A 23,475-nucleotide genomic window follows, 5' to 3' on the forward strand; every position below is an offset into this window, starting at 1 on the left:
GCGGCAGGTAGCCTAGTGGTTAGAGTGGAGAGCGGCAGGTAGCCTAGTGGTTAGAGTGGAGGGCGGCAGGTAGCCTAGTGGTTAGAGTGGAGAGCGGCAGGTAGCCTAGTGGTTAGAGTGTAGAGGCGGCAGGTAGCCTAGTGGTTAGAAGTGGAGGGGCGGCAGGTAGCATAGTGGTTAGAGTGGAGGGGCGGCAGGTAGCCAACTGGTTAGAGTGTAGAGGCGGCAGGTAGCCTAGTGGTTAGAGTGTAGAGGCGACAGGTAGCCTAGTGGTTAGAGTGGAGGGGCGGCAGGTAGCCTAGTGGTTAGAGTGGAGGGCGGCAGGTAGCCTAGTGGTTAGAGTGGAGGGGCGGCAGGTAGCCTAGTGGTTAGAGTGTGGAGCGGCAGGTAGCCTAGTGGTTAGAGTTTAGAGGCAGCAGGTAGCCTAGTGGTTAGAGTGGAGGGCGGCAGGTAGCCTAGTGGTTAGAGTGTAGAGGCGGCAGGTAGCCTAGTGGTTAGAGTGGAGGGGCGGCAGGTAGCCTAGTGGTTAGAGTGTGGAGGCGGCAGGTAGCCTAGTGGTTAGAGTTTAGAGGCTGCAGGTAGCCTAGTGGTTAGAGTGGAGGGGCGGCAGGTAGCCTAGTGGTTAGAGTGTAGAGGCGGCAGGTAGCCTAGTGGTTAGAGTGGAGGGGGCGGCAGGTAGCCTAGTGGTTAGAGTGGAGAGCGGCAGGTAGCATAGTGGTTAGAGTGGAGAGCGGCAGGTAGCCTAGTGGTTAGAGTGTAGAGGCGGCAGGTAGCCTAGTGGTTAGAGTGGAGGGGGCGGCAGGTAGCATAGTGGTTAGAGTGGAGGGGCGGCAGGTAGCCAACTGGTTAGAGTGTAGAGGCGGCAGGTAGCCTAGTGGTTAGAGTGTAGAGGCGGCAGGTAGCCTGGTGGTTAGAGTGGAGGGGGCGGCAGGTAGCGTAGTGGTTAGAGTAGAGTGGAGGGGCGACAGGTAGCCAAGTGGTTAGAGTGTAGAGACGGCAGGTATCCTAGTGGTAGCCTCGTGGTTAGACTGAAGAGGCGGCAGGTAGCCTAGTGGTTAGAGTGTAGAGGCGGCAGGTATCCTAGTGGTTAGAGTGGAGGGGGCGGCAGGTAGCCTAGTGGTTAGAGTGGAGAGCGGCAGGTAGCCTAGTGGTTAGAGTGGATAGCGGCAGGTAGCCTAGTGGTTAGAGTTTAGAGGCGGCAGGTAGCCTAGTGGTTAGAGTGGAGGGGGTGGCAGGTAGCATAGTGGTTAAAGTGGAGGGGCGGCAGGTAGCCAACTGGTTAGAGTGTAGAGGCGGCAGGTAGCCTAGTGGTTAGAGTGTAGAGGCGGCAGGTAGCCTAGTGGTTAGAGTGTAGAGGCGGCAGGTAGCCTAGTGGTTAGAGTGTAGAGGCGGCAGGTAGCCTAGTGGTTAGAGTGTAAATGCGGCAGGTAGCCTAGGGGTTAGAGTGTAAAGGCGGTAGGTATCCTATTGGTTAGAGTGTCGAGGTGGCAGGTAGCCTAGTGGTTAGAGTGGAGGGGCGGCAGGTAGCCTAGTGGTTAGAGTGTGAAGGCGGCAGGTAGCCTAGTGGTTAGAGTTTAGAGGCAGCAGGTAGCCTAGTGGTTAGAGTGGAGGGGCGGCAGGTAGCCTAGTGGTTAGAGTTTAGAAGCGGCAGGTAGCCTAGTGGTTAGAGTGGAGGGGGCGGCAGGTAGCCTAGTGGTTAGAGTGGAGAGCGGCAGGTAGCCTAGTGGTTAGAGTGGAGAGCGGCAGGTAGCCTAGTGGTTAGAGTGTAGAGGCGGCAGGTAGCCTAGTGGTTAGAGTGGAGGGGGCGGCAGGTAGCATAGTGGTTAGAGTGGAGGGGCGGCAGGTAGCCTACTGGTTAGAGTGTAGAGGCGGCAGGTAGCCTAGTGGTTAGAGTGTAGAGGCGGCAGGTAGCCTAGTGGTTAGAGTGGAGGGGCGGCAGGTAGCCTAGTGGTTAGAGTGGAGGGCGGCAGGTAGCCTAGTGGTTAGAGTGTGGAGGCGGCAGGTAGCCTAGTGGTTAGAGTTTAGAGGCAGCAGGTAGCCTAGTGGTTAGAGTGGAGGGGCGGCAGGTAGCCTAGTGGTTAGAGTGTAGAGGCGGCAGGTAGCCTAGTGGTTAGAGTGGAGGGGCGGCAGGTAGCCTAGTGGTTAGAGTTTAGAGGCAGCAGGTAGCCTAGTGGTTAGAGTGGAGGGGCTGCAGGTAGCCTAGTGGTTAGAGTTTAGAAGCGGCAGGTAGCCTAGTGGTTAGAGTGGAGGGGGCGGCAGGTAGCCTAGTGGTTAGAGTGGAGAGCGGCAGGTAGCCTAGTGGTTAGAGTGGAGAGCGGCAGGTAGCCTAGTGGTTAGAGTGTAGAGGCGGCAGGTAGCCTAGTGGTTAGAGTGGAGGGGCGGCAGGTAGCCTAGTGGTTAGAGTGGAGGGGCGGCAGGTAGCCTAGTGGTTAGAGTGGAGGGGGCGGCAGGTAGCCTGGTCGTTAGAGTGGAGAGCGGCAGGAAGCCTAGTGGTTAGAGTGGAGGGGGCGGCAGGTAGCCTAGTGGTTAGATTGGAGAGGCGGTAGGTATCCTATTGGTTAGAGTGGAGGGGGCGACAGGTAGCCTAGTGGTTAGAGTGTAGAAGCGGCAGGTATCCTAGTGGTTAGAGTGTAGAGGCGGCAGGTAGCCTAGTGGTTAGAGTGTAGAGGCGGTAGGTATCCTATTGGTTAGAGTGTAGAGGCGGCAGGTAGCCTGGTGGTTAGAGTGGAGGGGGCGGCAGGTAGCCTAGAGGTTAGAGTTGAGAGCGGCAGGTAGCCTAGTGGTTAGAGTGTATAGGCGGGAGGTAGCCTAGTGGTTAGCGTGTAGAGGCGGCAGGTAGCCTAGTGGTTAGAGTGGAGGGGCGGCAGGTAGCCTAGTGGTTAGAGTGTGGAGGCGGCAGGTAGCCCAGTGGTTAGAGTTTAGAGGCAGCAGGTAGCCTAGTGGTTAGAGTGGAGGGGCGGCAGGTAGCCTAGTGGTTAGAGTGTAGAGGCGGCAGGTAGCCTAGTGGTTAGAGTGGAGGGGCGGCAGGTAGCCTTGTGGTTAGAGTGTGGAGGCGGCAGGTAGCATAGTGGTTAGAGTTTAGAGGCAGCAGGTAGCCTAGTGGTTAGAGTGGAGGGGCGGCAGGTAGCCTAGTGGTTAGAGTGTAGAGGCGGCAGGTAGCCTAGTGGTTAGAGTGGAGGGGGCGGCAGGTAGCCTAGTGGTTAGAGTGGAGAGCGGCAGGTAGCCTAGTGGTTAGAGTGGAGGGGGCGGCAGGTAGCCTAGTGGTTAGAGTGGAGAGCGGCAGGTAGCCTAGTGGTTAGAGTGTAGAGGCGGCAGGTAGCCTAGTGGTTAGAGTGGAGGGGGCGGCAGGTAGCATAGTGGTTAGAGTGGAGGGGCGGCAGGTAGCCAACTGGTTAGAGTGTAGAGGCGGCAGGTAGCCTAGTGGTTAGAGTGTAGAGGCGGCAGGTAGCCTAGTGGTTAGAGTGGAGGGGCGGCAGGTAGCCTAGTGGTTAGAGTGGAGGGGCGGCAGGTAGCCTAGTGGTTAGAGTGGAGGGGCGGCAGGTAGCCTAGTGGTTAGAGTGTGGAGGCGGCAGGTAGCCTAGTGGTTAGAGTTTAGAGGCAGCAGGTAGCCTAGTGGTTAGAGTGGAGGGGCGGCAGGTAGCCTAGTGGTTAGAGTGTAGAGGCGGCAGGTAGCCTAGTGGTTAGAGTGGAGGGGCGGCAGGTAGCCTAGTGGTTAGAGTGTGGAGGCGGCAGGTAGCCTAGTGGTTAGAGTTTAGAGGCCGCAGGTAGCCTAGTGGTTAGAAGTGGAGGGGCGGCAGGTAGCCTAGTGGTTAGAGTGTAGAGGCGGCAGGTAGCCTAGTGGTTAGAGTGGAGGGCGGCAGGTAGCCTAGTGGTTGGAGTGGAGAGCGGCAGGTAGCATAGTGGTTAGAGTGGAGAGCGGCAGGTAGCCTAGTGGTTAGAGTGTGAGGCGGCAGGTAGCCTAGTGGTTAGAGTGGAGGGGCGGCAGGTAGCATAGTGGTTAGAAGTGGAGGGGCGGCAGGTAGCCAACTGGTTAGAGTGTAGAGGCGGCAGGTAGCCTAGTGGTTAGAAGTGTAGAGGCGGCAGGTAGCCTGGTGGTTAGAAGTGGAGGGGCGGCAGGTAGCGTAGTGGTTAGAGTAGAGTGGAGGGGCGACAGGTAGCCAAGTGGTTAGAGTGTAGAGACGGCAGGTATCCTAGTGGTAGCCTCGTGGTTAGACTGAAGAGGCGGCAGGTAGCCTAGTGGTTAGAGTGTAGAGGCGGCAGGTATCCTAGTGGTTAGAGTGGAGGGGCGGCAGGTAGCCTAGTGGTTAGAGTGGAGAGCGGCAGGTAGCCTAGTGGTTAGAGTGGATAGCGGCAGGTAGCCTAGTGGTTAGAGTTTAGAGGCGGCAGGTAGCCTAGTGGTTAGAGTGGAGGGGGTGGCAGGTAGCATAGTGGTTAAAGTGGAGGGGCGGCAGGTAGCCAACTGGTTAGAGTGTAGAGGCGGCAGGTAGCCTAGTGGTTAGAGTGTAGAGGCGGCAGGTAGCCTAGTGGTTAGAGTGTAGAGGCGGCAGGTAGCCTAGTGGTTAGAGTGTAGAGGCGGCAGGTAGCCTAGTGGTTAGAGTGTAAATGCGGCAGGTAGCCTAGGGGTTAGAGTGTAAAGGCGGTAGGTATCCTATTGGTTAGAGTGTCGAGGTGGCAGGTAGCCTAGTGGTTAGAGTGGAGGGGCGGCAGGTAGCCTAGTGGTTAGAGTGTGAAGGCGGCAGGTAGCCTAGTGGTTAGAGTTTAGAGGCAGCAGGTAGCCTAGTGGTTAGAGTGGAGGGGCGGCAGGTAGCCTAGTGGTTAGAGTTTAGAAGCGGCAGGTAGCCTAGTGGTTAGAGTGGAGGGGGCGGCAGGTAGCCTAGTGGTTAGAGTGGAGAGCGGCAGGTAGCCTAGTGGTTAGAGTGGAGAGCGGCAGGTAGCCTAGTGGTTAGAGTGTAGAGGCGGCAGGTAGCCTAGTGGTTAGAGTGGAGGGGCGGCAGGTAGCATAGTGGTTAGAGTGGAGGGCGGCAGGTAGCCTACTGGTTAGAGTGTAGAGGCGGCAGGTAGCCTAGTGGTTAGAGTGTAGAGGCGGCAGGTAGCCTAGTGGTTAGAGTGGAGGGGCGGCAGGTAGCCTAGTGGTTAGAGTGGAGGGGCGGCAGGTAGCCTAGTGGTTAGAGTGTGGAGGCGGCAGGTAGCCTAGTGGTTAGAGTTTAGAGGCAGCAGGTAGCCTAGTGGTTAGAGTGGAGGGGCGGCAGGTAGCCTAGTGGTTAGAGTGTAGAGGCGGCAGGTAGCCTAGTGGTTAGAGTGGAGGGGCGGCAGGTAGCCTAGTGGTTAGAGTTTAGAGGCAGCAGGTAGCCTAGTGGTTAGAGTGGAGGGGCTGCAGGTAGCCTAGTGGTTAGAGTTTAGAAGCGGCAGGTAGCCTAGTGGTTAGAGTGGAGGGGGCGGCAGGTAGCCTAGTGGTTAGAGTGGAGAGCGGCAGGTAGCCTAGTGGTTAGAGTGGAGAGCGGCAGGTAGCCTAGTGGTTAGAGTGTAGAGGCGGCAGGTAGCCTAGTGGTTAGAGTGGAGGGGGCGGCAGGTAGCCTAGTGGTTAGAGTGGAGGGCGGCAGGTAGCCTAGTGGTTAGAGTGGAGGGCGGCAGGTAGCCTGGTCGTTAGAGTGGAGAGCGGCAGGAAGCCTAGTGGTTAGAGTGGAGGGGCGGCAGGTAGCCTAGTGGTTAGATTGGAGAGGCGGTAGGTATCCTATTGGTTAGAGTGGAGGGGCGACAGGTAGCCTAGTGGTTAGAGTGTAGAAGCGGCAGGTATCCTAGTGGTTAGAGTGTAGAGGCGGCAGGTAGCCTAGTGGTTAGAGTGTAGAGGCGGTAGGTATCCTATTGGTTAGAGTGTAGAGGCGGCAGGTAGCCTGGTGGTTAGAAGTGGAGGGGGCGACAGGTAGCCTAGAGGTTAGAGTTGAGAGCGGCAGGTAGCCTAGTGGTTAGAGTGTATAGGCGGGAGGTAGCCTAGTGGTTAGCGTGTAGAGGCGGCAGGTAGCCTAGTGGTTAGAGTGGAGGGCGGCAGGTAGCCTAGTGGTTAGAGTGTGGAGGTGGCAGGTAGCCCAGTGGTTAGAGTTTAGAGGCAGCAGGTAGCCTAGTGGTTAGAGTGGAGGGGCGGCAGGTAGCCTAGTGGTTAGAGTGTAGAGGCGGCAGGTAGCCTAGTGGTTAGAAGTGGAGGGGCGGCAGGTAGCCTTGTGGTTAGAGTGTGGAGGCGGCAGGTAGCATAGTGGTTAGAGTTTAGAGGCAGCAGGTAGCCTAGTGGTTAGAGTGGAGGGCGGCAGGTAGCCTAGTGGTTAGAGTGTAGAGGCGGCAGGTAGCCTAGTGGTTAGAGTGGAGGGGCGGCAGGTAGCCTAGTGGTTAGAGTGGAGAGCGGCAGGTAGCCTAGTGGTTAGAGTGGAGGGGCGGCAGGTAGCCTAGTGGTTAGAGTGGAGAGCGGCAGGTAGCCTAGTGGTTAGAGTGTGGAGGCGGCAGGTAGCCTAGTGGTTAGAGTGGAGGGGCGGCAGGTAGCATAGTGGTTAGAGTGGAGGGGCGGCGGGTAGCCAACTGGTTAGGGTGTAGAGGCGGCAGGTAGCCTAGTGGTTAGAGTGTAGAGGCGGCAGGTAGCCTAGTGGTTAGAGTGGAGGGCGGCAGGTAGCCTAGTGGTTAGAGTGGAGGGCGGCAGGTAGCCTAGTGGTTAGAGTGTGGAGGCGGCAGGTAGCCTAGTGGTTAGAGTTTAGAGGCAGCAGGTAGCCTAGTGGTTAGAGTGGAGGGGCGGCAGGTAGCCTAGTGATTAGAGTGTAGAGGCGGCAGGTAGCCTAGTGGTTAGAAGTGGAGGGCGGCAGGTAGCCTAGTGGTTAGAGTGTGGAGGCGGCAGGTAGCCTAGTGGTTGGGGTTTAGAGGCTGCAGGTAGCCTAGTGGTTGAGTGGAGGGCGGCAGGTAGCCTAGTGGTTAGAGTGTAGAGGCGGCAGGTAGCCTAGTGGTTAGAGTGGAGGGGGCGGCAGGTAGCCTAGTGGTTAGAGTGGAGAGCGGCAGGTAGCCTAGTGGTTAGAGTGGAGAGCGGCAGGTAGCCTAGTGGTTAGAGTGTAGAGGCGGCAGGTAGCCTAGTGGTTAGAGTGGAGGGGCGGCAGGTAGCATAGTGGTTAGAGTGGAGGGGCGGCAGGTAGCCAACTGGTTAGAGTGTAGAGGCGGCAGGTAGCCTAGTGGTTAGAGTGTAGAGGCGGCAGGTAGCCTGGTGGTTAGAGTGGAGGGGGCGGCAGGTAGCGTAGTGGTTAGAGTAGAGTGGAGGGGCGACAGGTAGCCAAGTGGTTAGAGTGTAGAGACGGCAGGTATCCTAGTGGTAGCCTCGTGGTTAGACTGAAGAGGCGGCAGGTAGCCTAGTGGTTAGAGTGTAGAGGCGGCAGGTATCCTAGTGGTTAGAGTGTAGAGGCGGCAGGTAGCCTAGTGGTTAGAGTGTAGAGGCGGCAGGTAGCCTAGTGGTTAGAGTGTAGAGGCGGCAGGTAGCCTAGTGGTTAGAGTGTAGAGGCGGCAGGTAGCCTAGTGGTTAGAGTGTAGAGGCGGCAGGTAGCCTAGTGGTTAGAGTGGAGGGGTGGCAGGTAGTCTAGTGGTTACAGTGTAAAGCGGCAGGTAACCTAGTGGTTAGAGTGTAGAGGCGGCAGGTAGCCTAGTGGATAGAGTGTAGAGGCGGCAGGTAGCCTAGTGGTTAGAGTGTAGAGGCGGCAGGTAGACTAGTGGTTAGAGTGTAGAAGCGGCAGGTATCCTATTGGTTAGAGTGTCGGGTGGCAGGTAGCCTAGTGGTTAGAGTGTAGAGGCGGCAGGTAGCCTAGTGGTTAGAGTGGAGGGCGGCAGGTAGCCTAGTGGTTAGAGTGGATAGCGGCAGGTAGCCTAGTGGTTAGAGTTTAGAGGTGGCAGGTAGCCTAGTGGTTAGAGTGGAGGGGGTGGCAGGTAGCCTAGTGGTTAGAGTGGAGGCGGCGGGTAGCCTAGTGGTTAGAGTGTAGAGGCGGCAGGTAGCCTAGTGGTTAGAGTGTAGAGGCGGCAGGTAGCCTAGTGGTTAGAGTGTAGAGGCGGCAGGTAGCCTAGTGGTTAGAGTGTAGAAGCGGCAGGTAGCCTAGGGGTTAGAGTGTAAAGGCGGTAGGTATCCTATTGGTTAGAGTGTCGAGGTGGCAGGTAGCCTAGTGGTTAGAGTGGAGGGCGGCAGGTAGCCTAGTGGTTAGAGTGTGAAGGCGGCAGGTAGCCTAGTGGTTAGAGTTTAGAGGCAGCAGGTAGCCTAGTGGTTAGAGTGGAGGGCGGCAGGTAGCCTAGTGGTTAGAGTTTAGAAGCGGCAGGTAGCCTAGTGGTTAGAGTGGAGGGGCGGCAGGTAGCCTAGTGGTTAGAGTGGAGAGCGGCAGGTAGCCTAGTGGTTAGAGTGGAGGCGGCAGGTAGCCTAGTGGTTAGAGTGTAGAGGCGGCAGGTAGCCTAGTGGTTAGAGTGGAGGGGCGGCAGGTAGCATAGTGGTTAGAGTGGAGGGCGGCAGGTAGCCTACTGGTTAGAGTGTAGAGGCGGCAGGTAGCCTAGTGGTTAGAGTGTAGAGGCGGCAGGTAGCCTAGTGGTTAGAAGTGGAGGGCGGCAGGTAGCCTAGTGCTTAGAGTGTGGAGGCAGCAGGTAGCCTAGTGGTTAGAGTTTAGAGGCAGCAGGTAGCCTAGTGGTTAGAGTGGAGGGGCGGCAGGTAGCCTAGTGGATAGAGTTTAGAGGCGGCAGGTAGCCTAGTGGTTAGAGTGGAGGGGGCGGCAGGTAGCCTGGTCGTTAGAGTGGAGAGCGGCAGGAAGCCTAGTGGTTAGAGTGGAGGGGGCGGCAGGTAGCCTAGTGGTTAGAGTGTAGAAGCGGCAGGTATCCTAGTGGTTAGAGTGTAGAGGCGGCATGTAGCCTAGTGGTTAGAGTGTAGAGGCGGTAGGTATCCTATTGGTTAGAGTGTAGAGGCGGCAGGTAGCCTGGTGGTTAGAGTGGAGGGGGCGGCAGGTAGCCTAGAGGTTAGAGTTGAGAGCGGCAGGTAGCCTAGTGGTTAGAGTGTATAGGCGGCAGGTAGCCTAGTGGTTAGAGTGTAGAGGCGGCAGGTAGCCTAGTGGTTAGAGTGGAGGGGCGGCAGGTAGCCTAGTGGTTAGAGTGTAGAGGCGGCAGGTAGCCTAGTGGTTAGAGTGGAGGGGGCGGCAGGTAGCCTAGTGGTTAGAGTGTAGAAGCGGCAGGTAGCCTAGTGGTTAGAGTGGAGGGGGTGGCAGGTAGCATAGTGGTTAAAGTGGAGGGGCGGCAGGTAGCCAACTGGTTAGAGTGTAGAGGCGGCAGGTAGCCTAGTGGTTAGAGTGTAGAGGCGGCAGGTAGCCTAGTGGTTAGAGTGTAGAAGCGGCAGGTAGCCTAGGGGTTAGAGTGTAAAGGCGGTAGGTATCCTATTGGTTAGAGTGTCGAGGTGGCAGGTAGCCTAGTGGTTAGAGTGGAGGGGCGGCAGGTAGCCTAGTGGTTAGAGTGTGAAGGTGGCAGGTAGCCTAGTGGTTAGAGTTTAGAGGCAGCAGGTAGCCTAGTGGTTAGAGTGGAGGGCGGCAGGTAGCCTAGTGGTTAGAGTTTAGAGGCGGCAGGTAGCCTAGTGGTTAGAGTGGAGGGCGGCAGGTAGCCTAGTGGTTAGAGTGGAGAGCGGCAGGTAGCCTAGTGGTTAGAGTGGAGAGCGGCAGGTAGCCTAGTGGTTAGAGTGTAGGGCGGCAGGTAGCCTAGTGGTTAGAGTGGAGGGCGGCAGGTAGCATAGTGGTTAGAGTGGAGGGCGACGGGTAGCCTACTGGTTAGAGTGTAGAGGCGGCAGGTAGCCTAGTGGTTAGAGTGTAGAGGCGGCAGGTAGCCTAGTGGTTAGAGTGGAGGGGCGGCAGGTAGCCTAGTGGATAGAGTTTAGAGGCGGCAGGTAGCCTAGTGGTTAGAGTGGAGGGGGCGGCAGGTAGCCTGGTCGTTAGAGTGGAGAGAGGCAGGAAGCCTAGTGGTTAGAGTGGAGGGGGCGGCAGGTAGCCTAGTGGTTAGAGTGTAGAAGCGGCAGGTATCCTAGTGGTTAGAGTGTAGAGGCGGCAGGTAGCCTAGTGGTTAGAGTGTAGAGGCGGTAGGTATCCTATTGGTTAGAGTGTAGAGGCGGCAGGTAGCCTGGTGGTTAGAGTGGAGGGGGCGGCAGGTAGCCTAGAGGTTAGAGTTGAGAGCGGCAGGTAGCCTAGTGGTTAGAGTGTATAGGCGGCAGGTAGCCTAGTGGTTAGAGTGTAGAGGCGGCAGGTAGCCTAGTGGTTAGAGTGGAGGGGCGGCAGGTAGCCTAGTGGTTAGAGTGTAGAGGCGGCAGGTAGCCTAGTGGTTAGAGTGGAGGGGGCGGCAGGTAGCCTAGTGGTTAGAGTGTAGAAGCGGCAGGTATTCTTAGTGGTTAGAGTGTAGAGGCGGCAGGTAGCCTAGTGGTTAGAGTGTAGAGGCGGTAGGTATCCTATTGGTTAGAGTGTAGAGGCGGAATGTAGCCTGGTGGTTAGAGTGGAGGGGGCGGCAGGTAGCCTAGAGGTTAGAGTTGAGAGCGGCAGGTAGCCTAGTGGTTAGAGTGTATAGGCGGCAGGTAGCCTAGTGGTTAGAGTGTAGAGGCGGCAGGTAGCCTAGTGGTTAGAGTGGAGGGGCGGCAGGTAGCCTAGTGGTTAGAGTGTGGTTGCGGCAGGTAGCCCAGTGGTTAGAGTTTAGAGGCAGCAGGTAGCCTAGTGGTTAGAGTGGAGGGGCGGCAGGTAGCCTAGTGGTTAGAGTGTAGAGGCGGCAGGTAGCCTAGTGGTTAGAGTGGAGGGGCGGCAGGTAGCCTAGTGGTTAGAGTGTTGTGGCGGCAGGTAGCATAGTGGTTAGAGTTTAGAGGCAGCAGGTAGCCTAGTGGTTAGAGTGGAGAGCGGCAGGTAGCCTAGTGGTTAGAGTGTAGAGGCGGCAGGTAGCCTAGTGGTTAGAGTGGAGAGGCGGCAGGTAGCCTAGTGGTTAGAGTGTAGAGGCGGCAGGTAGCCTAGTGGTTAGAGTGGAGGGGGCGGCAGGTAGCCTAGTGGTTAGAGTGTAGAGGCGGCAGGTAGCCTAGTGGTTAGAGTGGAGAGCGGCAGGTAGCCTAGTGGTTAGAGTGGAGGGGGCGGCAGGTAGCCTAGAGGTTAGAGTGGAGAGCGGCAGGTAGCCTAGTGGTTAGAGTGTAGAGGCGGCAGGTAGCCTAGTGGTTAGAGTGTAGAGGCGGCAGGTAGCCTAGTGGTTAGAGTGTAGAGGCGGCAGGTAGTCAAGTGGTTAGAGTGTAGAGGCGGCAGGTAGTCTAGTGGTTACAGTGTAGAGGCGGCAGGTATCCTAGTGGTTAGAGTGTAGAGGCGCAGGTAGCCTAGTGGTTAGAGTGTAGAGGCGGCAGGTAGCCTAGTGGTTAGAGTGTAGAGGCGGCAGGTAGCCTAGTGGTTAGAGTGTAGAGGCGGCAGGTAGCCTAGTGGTTAGAGTGGAGAGGTGGCAGGTAGTCTAGTGGTTACAGTGTAAAAGCGGCAGGTAACCTAGTGGTTAGAGTGTAGAGGCGGCAGGTAGCCTAGTGGATAGAGTGTAGAGGCGGCAGGTAGCCTAGTGGTTAGAGTGTAGAGGCGGCAGGTATCCTAGTGGTTAGAGTGTAGAGGCCGCAGGTAGCCTAGTGGTTAGAGAATAGAGGCGGCAGGTAGCCTAGAATTTAGAGTGTAGAGGCGGCAGGTAGCCTAGTGGTTAGAGTGTAGAGGCGGCAGGTAGCCTAATGGTTAGAGTGTACAGGCGGCAGGTAGCCTAGTGGTTACAGTCTAGAGGCGGCAGGTAGCCTAGTGGTTAGAGAGTAGAGGCGGCAGGTAGCCTAGTGGTTAGAGTGAAGAGGCGTCAGGTAGCCTAGTGGTTAGAGTGTAGAGGCGGCAGGTATCCTAGTGCTTAGAGTGTAGGGGCGGCAGGTAGCCTAGTGGTTAGAGTGTAGAGGCGGCAGGTAGCCTAGTGGTTAGAGTGTTGAGGCGGCAGGTATCCTAGTGGTTCGAGTGGAGGGGGCGGCAGGTAGCATAGTGGTTAGAGTGGAGGGGCGGCAGGTAGCCTAGTGGATAGAGTTTAGAGGCGGCAGGTAGCCTAGTGGTTAGAGTGGAGGGGGCGGCAGGTAGCCTGGTCGTTAGAGTGGAGAGCGGCAGGAAGCCTAGTGGTTAGAGTGGAGGGGCGGCAGGTAGCCTAGTGGTTAGAGTGGAGAGGCGGTAGGTATCCTATTGGTTAGAGTGGAGGGGGCGGCAGGTAGCCTAGTGGTTAGAGTGTAGAAGCGGCAGGTATCCTAGTGGTTAGAGTGTGGAGGCGGCAGGTAGCCTAGTGGTTAGAGTGTAGAGGCGGTAGGTATCCTATTGGTTAGAGTGTAGAGGCGGCAGGTAGCCTGGTGGTTAGAGTGGAGGGGGCGGCAGGTAGCCTAGAGGTTAGAGTTGAGAGCGGCAGGTAGCCTAGTGGTTAGAGTGTATAGGCGGCAGGTAGCCTAGTGGTTAGAGTGTAGAGGCGGCAGGTAGCATAGTGGTTAGAGTGGAGGGGCGGCAGGTAGCCTAGTGGTTAGAGTGTAGAGGCGGCAGGTAGCCTAGTGGTTAGAGTGGAGGGCGGCAGGTAGCCTAGTGGTTAGAGTGTAGAAGCGGCAGGTATCCTAGTGGTTAGAGTGTAGAGGCGGCAGGTAGCCTAGTGGTTAGAGTGTAGAGGCGGTAGGTATCCTATTGGTTAGAGTGTAGAGGCGGAATGTAGCCTGGTGTTTAGAGTGGAGGGGGCGGCAGGTAGCCTAGAGGTTAGAGTTGAGAGCGGCAGGTAGCCTAGTGGTTAGAGTGTATAGGCGGCAGGTAGCCTAGTGGTTAGAGTGTAGAGGCAGCAGGTAGCCTAGTGGTTAGAGTGGAGGGGCGGCAGGTAGCCTAGTGGTTAGAGTGTAGAGGCGGCAGGTAGCCTAGTGGTTAGAGTGGAGGGCGGCAGGTAGCCTAGTGGTTAGAGTGGAGAGCGGCAGGTAGCCTAGTGGTTAGAGTGGAGGGGGCGGCAGGTAGCCTAGTGGTTAGAGTGGAGAGCGGCAGGTAGCCTAGTGGTTAGAGTGTAGAGGCGGCAGGTAGCCTAGTGGTTAGAGTGGAGGGGCGGCAGGTAGCCTAGTGGTTAGAGTGTAGAGCGGCAGGTAGCCTAGTGGTTAGAGTGGAGGGCGGCAGGTAGCCTAGTGGTTAGAAGTGGAGGGCGGCAGGTAGCCTAGTGGTTAGAGTGTGGAGCGGCAGGTAGCCTAGTGGTTAGAGTTTAGAGGCTGCAGGTAGCCTAGTGGTTAGAGTGGATGGGCGGCAGGTAGCCTAGTGGTTAGAGTGTAGAGGCGGCAGGTAGCCTAGTGGTTAGAGTGGAGGGGGCGGCAGGTAGCCTAGTGGTTAGAGTGTAGAAGCGGCAGGTATCCTAGTGGTTAGAGTGTAGAGGCGGCAGGTAGCCTAGTGGTTAGAGTGTAGAGGCGGTGGGTATCCTATTGGTTAGAGTGTAGAGGCGGAATGTAGCCTGGTGGTTAGAGTGGAGGGTCGGCAGGTAGCCTAGAGGTTAGAGTTGAGAGCGGCAGGTAGCCTAGTGGTTAGAGTGTATAGGCGGCAGGTAGCCTAGTGGTTAGAGTGTAGAGGCGGCAGGTAGCCTAGTGGTTAGAAGTGGAGGGCGGCAGGTAGCCTAGTGGTTAGAGTGTGGTTGCGGCAGGTAGCCCAGTGGTTAGAGTTTAGAGGCAGCAGGTAGCCTAGTGGTTAGAGTGGAGGGCGGCAGGTAGCCTAGTGGTTAGAGTGTAGAGGCGGCAGGTAGCCTAGTGGTTAGAGTGGAGGGCGGCAGGTAGCCTAGTGGTTAGAGTGTTGTGGCGGCAGGTAGCATAGTGGTTAGAGTTTAGAGGCAGCAGGTAGCCTAGTGGTTAGAGTGGAGGGGCGGCAGGTAGCCTAGTGGTTAGAGTGTAGAGGCGGCAGGTAGCCTAGTGGTTAGAGTGGAGGGGCGGCAGGTAGCCTAGTGGTTAGAGTGGAGAGCGGCAGGTAGCCTAGTGGTTAGAGTGGAGGGGGCGGCAGGTAGCCTAGTGGTTAGAGTGGAGAGCGGCAGGTAGCCTAGTGGTTAGAGTGTAGAGGCGGCAGGTAGCCTAGTGGTTAGAGTGGAGGGCGGCAGGTAGCCTAGTGGTTAGAGTGTAGGGCGGCAGGTAGCCAACTGGTTAGAGTGTAGAGGCGGCAGGTAGCCTTGTGGTTAGAGTGTAGAGGCGGCAGGTAGCCTAGTGGTTAGAGTGGAGGGGCGGCAGGTAGCCTAGTGGTTAGAGTGGAGGGGCGGCAGGTAGCCTAGTGGTTAGAGTGTGGAGGCGGCAGGTAGCCTAGTGGTTAGAGTTTAGAGGCTGCAGGTAGCCTAGTGGTTAGAGTGGATGGGCGGCAGGTAGCCTAGTGGTTAGAGTGTAGAGGCGGCAGGTAGCCTAGTGGTTAGAGTGTAGAGGCGGCAGGTAGCCTAGTGGTTAGAGTGGAGGGGCGGCAGGTAGCCTAGTGGTTAGAGTGTAGAGGCGGCAGGTAGCCTAGTGGTTAGAGTGGAGAGCGGCAGGTAGCCTAGTGGTTAGAGTGGAGGGGGCGGCAGGTAGCCTAGTGGTTAGAGTGTAGAGGCGGCAGGTAGCCTAGTGGTTAGAGTGTAGAGGCGGCAGGTAGCCTAGTGGTTAGAGTGTAGAGGCGGCAGGTATTCAAGTGGTTAGAGTGTAGAGGCGGCAGGTAGTCTAATGGTTACAGTGTGAGGCGGCAGGTATCCTAGTGGTTAGAGTGTAGAGGCGGCAGGTAGCCTAGTGGTTAGAGTTTAGAGGCAGCAGGTAGCCTAGTGGTTAGAGTGTAGAGGCGGCAGGTAGCCTAGTGGTTAGAGTGTAGAGGCGGCAGGTAGCCTAGTGGTTAGAGTGGAGAGGTGGCAGGTAGTCTAGTGATTACAGTGTAAAAGCGGCAGGTAACCTAGTGGTTAGAGTGTAGAGGCGGCAGGTAGCCTAGTGGATAGAGTGTAGAGGCGGCAGGTAGCCTAGTGGTTAGAGTGTAGAGGCGGCAGGTATCCTAGTGGTTAGAGTGTAGAGGCCGCAGGTAGCCTAGTGGTTAGAGAATAGAGGCGGCAGGTAGCCTAGAATTTAGAGTGTAGAGGCGGCAGGTAGCCTAGTGGTTAGAGTGTAGAGGCGGCAGGTAGCCTAGTGGTTAGAGTGTACAGGCGGCAGGTAGCCTAGTGGTTACAGTCTAGAGGCGGCAGGTAGCCTAGTGGTTAGAGAGTAGAGGCGGCAGGTAGCCTAGTGGTTAGAGTGAAGAGGCGTCAGGTAGCCTAGTGGTTAGAGTGTAGAGGCGGCAGGTATCCTAGTGCTTAGAGTGTAGGGGCGGCAGGTAGCCTAGTGGTTAGAGTGTAGAGGCGGCAGGTAGCCTAGTGGTTAGAGTGTTGAGGCGGCAGGTATCCTAGTGGTTCGAGTGGAGGGGGCGGCAGGTAGCATAGTGGTTAGAGTGGAGGGCGGCAGGTAGCCAACTGGTTAGAGTGTAGAGGCGGCAGGTAGCCTAGTGGTTAGAGTGTAGAGGCGGCAGGTAGCCTAGTGGTTAGAGTGTAGAGGTGGCAGGTAGCCTAGTGGATACAGTGTAAAAGCGGCAGGTAGCCTAGTGGTTAGAGTGTAGAGGCGGCAGGTAGCCTAGTGGTTAGAGTGGAGGGGCGGCAGGTAGCCTAGTGGTTAGAGTGGAGGGGCGGCAGGTAGCCTAGTGGTTACAGTGGAGAGCGGCAGGTAACCTAGTGGTTAGAGTGGAGGGGGCGGCAGGTAGCCTAGTGGTTAGAGTGGAGAGCGGCAGGTAGCCTAGTGGTTAGAGTGTAGAGGCGGCAGGTAGCCTAGTGGTTAGAGTGTAGAGGCGGCAGCTAGCCTAGTTGTTAGAGTGGAGGGGGCGGCAGGTAGCATAGTGGTTAGAGTGGAGGGGCGGCAGGTAGCCAACTGGTTAGAGTTCAGAGGTGGCAGGTAGCCTAGTGGTTAGAGTTTAGAGGCAGCAGGTAGCCTAGTGGTTAGAGTGGAGGGGCGGCAGGTAGCCTAGTGGTTACATTGGAGAGCGGCAGGTAGCCTAGTGGTTAGAGTGGAGGGGGCGGCAGGTAGCCTAGTGGTTAGAGTGGAGAGCGGCAGGTAGCCTAGTGGTTAGAGTGTAGAGGCGGCAGGTAGCCTAGTGGTTAGAGTGTAGAGGCGGCAGGTAGCCTAGTGGTTAGAGTTTAGAGGCAGCAGGTAGCCTAGTGGTTAGAGTGGAGGGGCGGCAGGTAGCCTAGTGGTTACATTGGAGAGCGGCAGGTAGCCTAGTGGTTAGAGTGGAGGGGGCGGCAGGTAGCCTAGTGGTTAGAGTGGAGAGCGGCAGGTAGCCTAGTGGTTAGAGTGTAGAGGCGGCAGGTAGCCTAGTGGTTAGAGTGTAGAGGCGGCAGGTAGCCTAGTGGTTAGAGTGGAGGGGGCGGCAGGTAGCATAGTGGTTAGAGTGGAGGGGCGGCAGGTAGCCAACTGGTTAGAGTTCAGAGGTGGCAGGTAGCCTAGTGGTTAGAGTTTAGAGGCGGCAGGTAGCCTAGTGGTTAGAGTGGAGGGGCGGCAGGTAGCCTAGTGGTTAGAGTGTAGAGGCGGCAGGTAGCCTAGTGGTTAGAGTGGAGGGGCGGCAGGTAGCCTAGTGTTTAGAGTTCAGAGGTGGCAGGTAGCCTAGTGGTTAGAGTTTAGAGGCGGCAGGTAGCCTAGTGGTTAGAGTGGAGGGGCGGCAGGTAGCCTAGTGGTTAGATTGTAGGGGCGGCTGGTAGCCTAGTGGTTAGAGTGGAGGGGGCGGCAGGTAGCCATGTGGTTAGAGTGGAGGGGCGGCAGGTAGCCTAGTGGTTAGAGTTCAGAGGTGGCAGGTAGCCTAGAGGTTCGTGTTTAGAGGCGGCAGGTAGCCTAGTGGTTAGAGTGGAGAGCGGCAGGTAGCCTAGTGGTTAGATTGTAGGGGCGGCAGGTAGCCTAGTGGTTAGAGTGTAGATGCGGCAGGTAGCCTAGTGGTTAGAGTAGGGGGGCGGCAGGTAGCGTAGTGGTTAGAGTGGAGTGGAGGTGCGGCAGGTAGCCAAGTGGTTAGAGTGTAGAGGCGACAGTTAGCCTAGTGGTTAGAGTGTAGAGGCGGCAGGTATCCTAGTGGTAGCCTCGTGTTTAGAGTGAAGAGGCGGCAGGTAGCCTAGTGGTTAGAGTGTAGAGGCGGCAAGTATCCTAGTGGTTAGAGTGTAGAGGCGGCAGGTAGCCTAGTGGTTAGAGTGTAGAGGCGGCAGGTAGCCTAGTGGATAGAGTGTAGAGGCGGCAGGTAGCCTAGTGGTTAGAGTGTAGAGGCGGCAGGTAGCCTAGTGGTTAGAGTGTAGAGGCGGCAGGTAGCCTAGTGGTTAGAGTGTTGAGGCGGCAGGTAGCCTAGTGGTTGGAGTGGAGGGGGCGGCAGGTAGCCTAGTGGTTAGAGTAGAGTGGAGGGGCGACAGGTAGCCAAGTGGTTAGAGTGTAGAGGCGGCAGGTATGCTAGTGGTAGCCTCGTGGTTAGACTGAAGAGGCGGTAGGTAGCCTAGTGGTTAGAGTGTAGAGGCGGCAGGTAGTCTAGTGGTTAGAGTGTAGAGGCGGCAGGTAGCCTAGTGGTTAGAGTGTAGAGGCGGCAGGTAGTCTAGTGGTTAGAGTGTTGAGGCGGCAGGTAGCCTAGTGGTTAGAGTGGAGGGGGCGGCAGGTAGCGTAGTGGTTAGAGTAGAGTGGAGGGGCGACAGGTAGCCAAGTGGTTAGAGTGTAGAGGCGGCAGGTATCCTAGTGGTAGCCTCGTGGTTAGACTGAAGAGGCGGCAGGTAACCTAGTGGTTAGAGTGTAGAGGCGGCAGGTATCCTAGTGGTTAGAGTGTAGAGGCGGCAGGTAGCCTAGTGGTTAGAGTGTAGAGGCGGCAGGTAGCCTAGTGGTTAGAGTGTGGAGACGGCAGGTAGCCTAGTGGTTAGAATTTAGAGGCGGCAGGTAGCCTAGTGGTTAGAGTGGAGGGGCGGCAGGTAGCCTAGTGGTTAGAGTGTAGAGGCGGCAGGTAGCCTAGTGGTTAGAGTTTAGAGGCGGCAGGTAGCCTAGTGGTTAGAGTGGAGGGGCGGCAGGTAGCCTAGTGGTTAGAGTGGAGAGCGGCAGGTAGCCTAGTGGTTAGATTGTAGGGGCGGCAGGTAGCCTAGTCGTTAGAGTGGAGGGGGCGGCAGGTAGCCATGTGGTTAGAGTGGAGGGGCGGCAGGTAGCCTAGTGGTTAGAGTTCAGAGGTGGCAGGTAGCCTAGTGGTTAGAGTTCAGAGGCGGCAGGTAGCCTAGTGGTTAGAGTGGAGAGCGGCAGGTAGCCTAGTGGTTAGATTGTAGGGGCGGCAGGTAGCCTAGTGGTTAGAGTGTAGATGCGGCAGGTAGCCTAGTGGTTAGAGTAGAGGGGGCGGCAGGTAGCGTAGTGGTTAGAGTGGAGTTTAGGGGCGGCAGGTAGCCAAGTGGTTAGAGTGTAGAGGCGGCAAGTATCCTAGTGGTTAGAGTGTAGAGGCGGCAGGTAGCCTAGTGGTTCGAGTGTAGAGGCGGCAGGTAGCCTAGTGGTTAGAGTGTAGAAGGCGGCAGGTAGCCTAGTGGTTAGAGTGTAGAGGCGGCAGGTAGCCTAGTGGTTAGAGTGTAGAGGCGGCAGGTAGCCTAGTAGATAGAGTGTAGAGGCGGCAAGTAGCCTAGTGGTTAGAGTGTGGAGGCGGCAGGTAGCCTAGTGGTTAGAGTGTAGAGGCGGCAGGTAGCCTAGTGGTTAGAGTGTTGAGGCGGCAGGTAGCCTAGTGGTTAGAGTGGAGGGGGCGGCAGGTAGCCTAGTGGTTAGAGTAGAGTGGAGGGCCGACAGGTAGCCAAGTGGTTAGAGTGTAGAGGCGGCAGGTATCCTAGTGGTAGCCTCGTGGTTAGACTGAAGAGGCGGCAGGTAGCCTAGTGGTTAGAGTGTAGAGGCGGCAGGTAGCCTAGTGGTTAGAGTGGAGGGGGCGGCAGGTAGCGTAGTGGTTAGAGTGGAGGGGTGGCAGGTAGTCTAGTGGTTACAGTGTAAAAGCGGCAGGTAACCTAGTGGTTAGAGTGTAGAGGCGGCAGGTAGCCTAGTGGTTAGAGTGTTGAGGCGGCAGGTAGCCTAGTGGTTAGAGTGGAGGGGGCGGCAGGTAGCGTAGTGGTTAGAGTAGAGTGGAGGGGCGACAGGTAGTCAAGTGGTTAGAGTATAGAGGCGGCAGGTATCCTAGTGGTAGCCTCGTGGTTAGACTGAAGAGGCGGCAGGTAACCTAGTGTTTAGAGTGTAGAGGCGGCAGGTATCCTAGTGGTTAGAGTGTAGAGGCGGCAGGTAGCCTAGTGGTTAGAGTGTAGAGGCGGCAGGTAGCCTAGTGGTTAGAGTGTAGAGGCGGCAGGTAGCCTAGTGGTTAGAGAGTAGAGGCGGCAGGTAGCCTAGTGGTTAGAGTGTAGAGGAGGCAGGTATCCTAGTGGTTAGAGTGGAGAGGCGGCAGGTAGCCTAGTGGTTAGACTGGAGGGGCGGCATGTAGCCTATTGGTTAGAGTGTGGAGGCGGCAGGTAGCCTAGTGGTTAGAATTTAGAGGCGGCAGGTAGCCTAGTGGTTAGAGTGGAGGGGCGGCAGGTAGCCTAGTGTTTAGAGTGTAGAGGCGGCAGGTAGCCTAGTGGTTAGAGTTTAGAGGCGGCTGGTAGCCTAGTGGTTAGAGTGGAGGGGCGGCAGGTAGCCTAGTGGTTAGAGTGGAGGGGGCGGCAGGTAGCCTAGTGGTTAGAGTTCAGAGGTGGCAGGTAGCCTAGTGGTTAGAGTTCAGAGGCGGCAGGTAGCCTAGTGGTTAGAGTGGAGAGCGGCAGGTAGCCTAGTGGTTAGATTGTAGGGGCGGCAGGTAGCCTAGTGGTTAGAGTGTAGATGCGGCAGGTAGCCTAGTGGTTAGAGTAGAGGGGGCGGCATGTAGCGTAGTGGTTAGAGTGGAGTTTAGGGGCGGCAGGTAGCCAAGTGGTTAGAGTGTAGAGGCGGCAAGTATCCTAGTGGTTAGAGTGTAGAGGCGGCAGGTAGCCTAGTGGTTCGAGTGTAGAGGCGGCAGGTAGCCTAGTGGATAGAGTGTAGAGGCGGCAGGTAGCCTAGTGGTTAGAGTGTAGAGGCGGCAGGTAGCATAGTGGTTAGAGTCTAGAGGCGGCAGGTAGCCTAGTGGTTAGAGTGTTGAGGCGGCAGGTAGCCTAGTGGTTAGAGTGGAGGGGGCGGCAGGTAGCCTAGTGGTTAGAGTAGAGTGGAGGGGCGACAGGTAGCCAAGTGGTTAGAGTGTAGAGGCGGCAGGTATCCTAGTGGTAGCCTCGTGGTTAGACTGAAGAGGCGGCAGGTAGCCTAGTGGTTAGAGTGTAGATGCGGCAGGTAGCCTAGTGGTTAGAGTAGAGGGGGCGGCAGGTAGCGTAGTGGTTAGAGTGGAGTTTAGGGGCGGCAGGTAGCCAAGTGGTTAGAGTGTAGAGGCGGCAAGTATCCTAGTGGTTAGAGTGTAGAGGCGGCAGGTAGCCTAGTGGTTCGAGTGTAGAGGCGGCAGGTAGCCTAGTGGTTAGAGTGTAGAGGCGGCAGGTACCCTAGTGGTTAGAGTGTAGAGGCGGCAGGTAGCCTAGTGGATAGAGTGTAGAGGCGGCAGGTAGCCTAGTGGTTAGAGTGTAGAGGCGGCAGGTAGCCTAGTGGTTAGAGTGTAGAGGCGGCAGGTAGCCTAGTGGTTAGAGTGTTGAGGCGGCAGGTAGCCTAGTGGTTAGAGTGGAGGGGCGGCAGGTAGCCTAGTGGTTAGAGTAGAGTGGAGGGGCGACAGGTAGCCAAGTGGTTAGAGTGTTGAGGCGGCAGGTAGCCTAGTGGTTAGAGTGGAGGGGGCGGCAGGTAGCCTAGTGGTTAGAGTAGAGTGGAGGGGCGACAGGTAGCCAAGTGGTTAGAGTGTTGAGGCGGCAGGTAGCCTAGTGGTTAGAGTGGAGGGGGCGGCAGGTAGCCTAGTGGTTAGAGTAGAGTGGAGGGGCGACAGGTAGCCAAGTGGTTAGAGTGTAGAGGCGGCAGGTATCCTAGTGGTAGCCTCGTGGTTAGACTGAAGAGGCGGCAGGTAGCCTAGTGGTTAGAGTGTAGAGGCGGCAGGTAGCATAGTGGTTAGAGTGGAGGGGGCGGCAGGTAGCGTAGTGGTTAGAGTAGAGTGGAGGGGCGACTGGTAGCCAAGTGGTTAGAGTGTAGAGGCGGCAGGTATCCTAGTGGTAGCCTCGTGGTTAGACTGAAGAGGCGGCAGGTAGCCTAGTGGTTAGAGTGTAGAGGCGGCAGGTAGCCTAGTGGTTAGAGTGTGGAGGCGGCAGGTAGCCTAGTGGTTAGAGAGTAGAGGCGGCAGGTAGCCTAGTGGTTAGAGTGGAGGGGTGGCAGGTAGTCTAGTGGTTACAGTGTAAAAGCGGCAGGTAACCTAGTGGTTAGAGTGTAGAGGCGGCAGGTAGCCTAGTGGATAGAGTGTAGAGGCGGCAGGTAGCCAAGTGGTTAGAGTGTAGAGGCGGCAGGTAGCCTAGTGGTTAGAGTGTAGAAGCGGCAGGTATCCTAGTGGTTAGAGTGTAGAGGCGGCAGGTAGCCTAGGGGTTAGAGTGTAAAGGCGGTAGGTATCCTATTGGTTAGAGTGTAGAGGCGGCAGGTAGCCTGGTGGTTAGAGTGTAGAGGTGGCGGGTAGCCTAGTGGTTAGAGTGGAGGGGTGGCAGGTATCCTAGTGGTTAGAATTTAGAGGCGGCAGGTAGCCTAGTGGTTAGAGTGGAGTGGAGGGGCGGCAGGTAGCCAAGTGGTTAGAGTGTAGAGGCGGCAAGTATCCTAGTGGTTAGAGTGTAGAGGCGGCACGTAGGCTAGTGGTTAGATTGTAGAGGCGGCAGGTAGCCTAGTGGTTAGAGTGTAGAGGCGGCAGGTAGCCTAGTGGTTAGAGTGGAGGGGCGGCAGGTAGCCTAGTGGTTAGAGTTCAGAGGTGGCAGGTAGGCTATTGGTTAGAGTTTAGAGGCGGCAGGTAGCCTAGTGTTTAGAGTGGAGGGGCGGCAGGTAGCCAACTGGTTAGAGTGTAGAGGCGGCAGGTAGCCTAGTGGTTAGAGTGTAGAGGCGGCAGGTAGCCTAGTGGTTAGAGTGTAGAGGTGGCAGGTAGCCTAGTGGATACAGTGTAAAAGCGGCAGGTAGCCTAGTGGTTAGAGTGTAGAGGCGGTAGGTATCCTATTGGTTAGAGTGTAGAGGCGGCAGGTAGCCTGGTGGTTAGAGTGGAGGGGGCGGCAGGTATCCTAGAGGTTAGAGTTGAGAGCGGCAGGTAGCCTAGTGGTTAGAGTGTAGAGGCGGCAGGTAGCCTAGTGGTTAGAGTGGAGGGGCGGCAGGTAGCCTAGTGGTTAGAGTGTGGAGGCTGCAGGTAGCCTATTGGTTAGAGTTTAGAGGCGGCAGGTAGCCTAGTGGTTAGAGTGGAGGGGGCGGCAGGTAGCCTAGTGGTTACAGTGGAGAGCGGCAGGTAGCCTAGTGGTTAGAGTGGAGGGGGCGGCAGGTAGCCTAGTGGTTAGAGTGGAGAGCGGCAGGTAGCCTAGTGGTTAGAGTGTAGAGGCGGCAGGTAGCCTAGTGGTTAGAGTGTAGAGGCGGCAGGTAGCCTAGTGGTTAGAGTGGAGGGGCGGCAGGTAGCATAGTGGTTAGAGTGGAGGGGCGGCAGGTAGCCTAGTGGTTAGAGTGGAGGGGGCGGCAGGTAGCATAGTGGTTAGAGTGGAGGGGCGGCAGGTAGCCAACTGGTTAGAGTTTAGAGGCGGCAGGTAGCCTAGTGGTTAGAGTGTAGAGGCGGCAGGTAGCCTAGTGGTTAGAGTGTAGAGGCGGCAGGTAGCCTAGTGGTTAGAGTGTAGAGGCGGCAGGTAGCCTAGTGGTTAGAGTGTTGAGGCGGCATGTAGCCTTGTGGTTAGAGTGTAGAGGCGGCAGGTATCCTAGTGGTTAGAGCGGAGAGGTGGCAGGTAGCCTAGTGGTTAGAGTGGAGGGGCGGCAGGTTGCCTAGTGGTTAGAGTGTGGAGGCGGCAGGTAGCCTAGTGGTTAGAATTTAGAGGCGGCAGGTAGCCTAGTGGTTAGAGTGGAGGGGCGGCAGGTAGCCTAGTGGTTAGAGTGTAGAGGCGGCAGGTAGCGTAGTGGTTAGAGTAGAGTGGAGGGGCGACAGGTAGCCAAGTGGTTAGAGTTCAGAGGTGGCAGGTAGCCTAGTTGTTAGAGTTTAGAGGCGGCAGGTAGCCTAGTGGTTAGAGTGGAGGGGCGGCAGGTAGCCTAGTGGTTAGATTGTAGGGGCGGCTGGTAGCCTAGTGGTTAGAGTGGAGGGGGCGGCAGGTAGCCATGTGGTTAGAGTGGAGGGGCGGCAGGTAGCCTAGTGGTTAGAGTTCAGAGGTGGCAGGTAGCCTAGAGGTTAGAGTTTAGAGGCGGCAGGTAGCCTAGTGGTTAGAGTGGAGGGGCGGCAGGTAGCCTAGTGGTTAGATTGTAGGGGCGGCAGGTAGCCTAGTGGTTAGAGT

This window comes from Salmo salar, chromosome ssa02 (genome assembly GCF_905237065.1).
Source record: "Salmo salar chromosome ssa02, Ssal_v3.1, whole genome shotgun sequence".
NCBI lineage: Eukaryota > Metazoa > Chordata > Actinopteri > Salmoniformes > Salmonidae > Salmo > Salmo salar.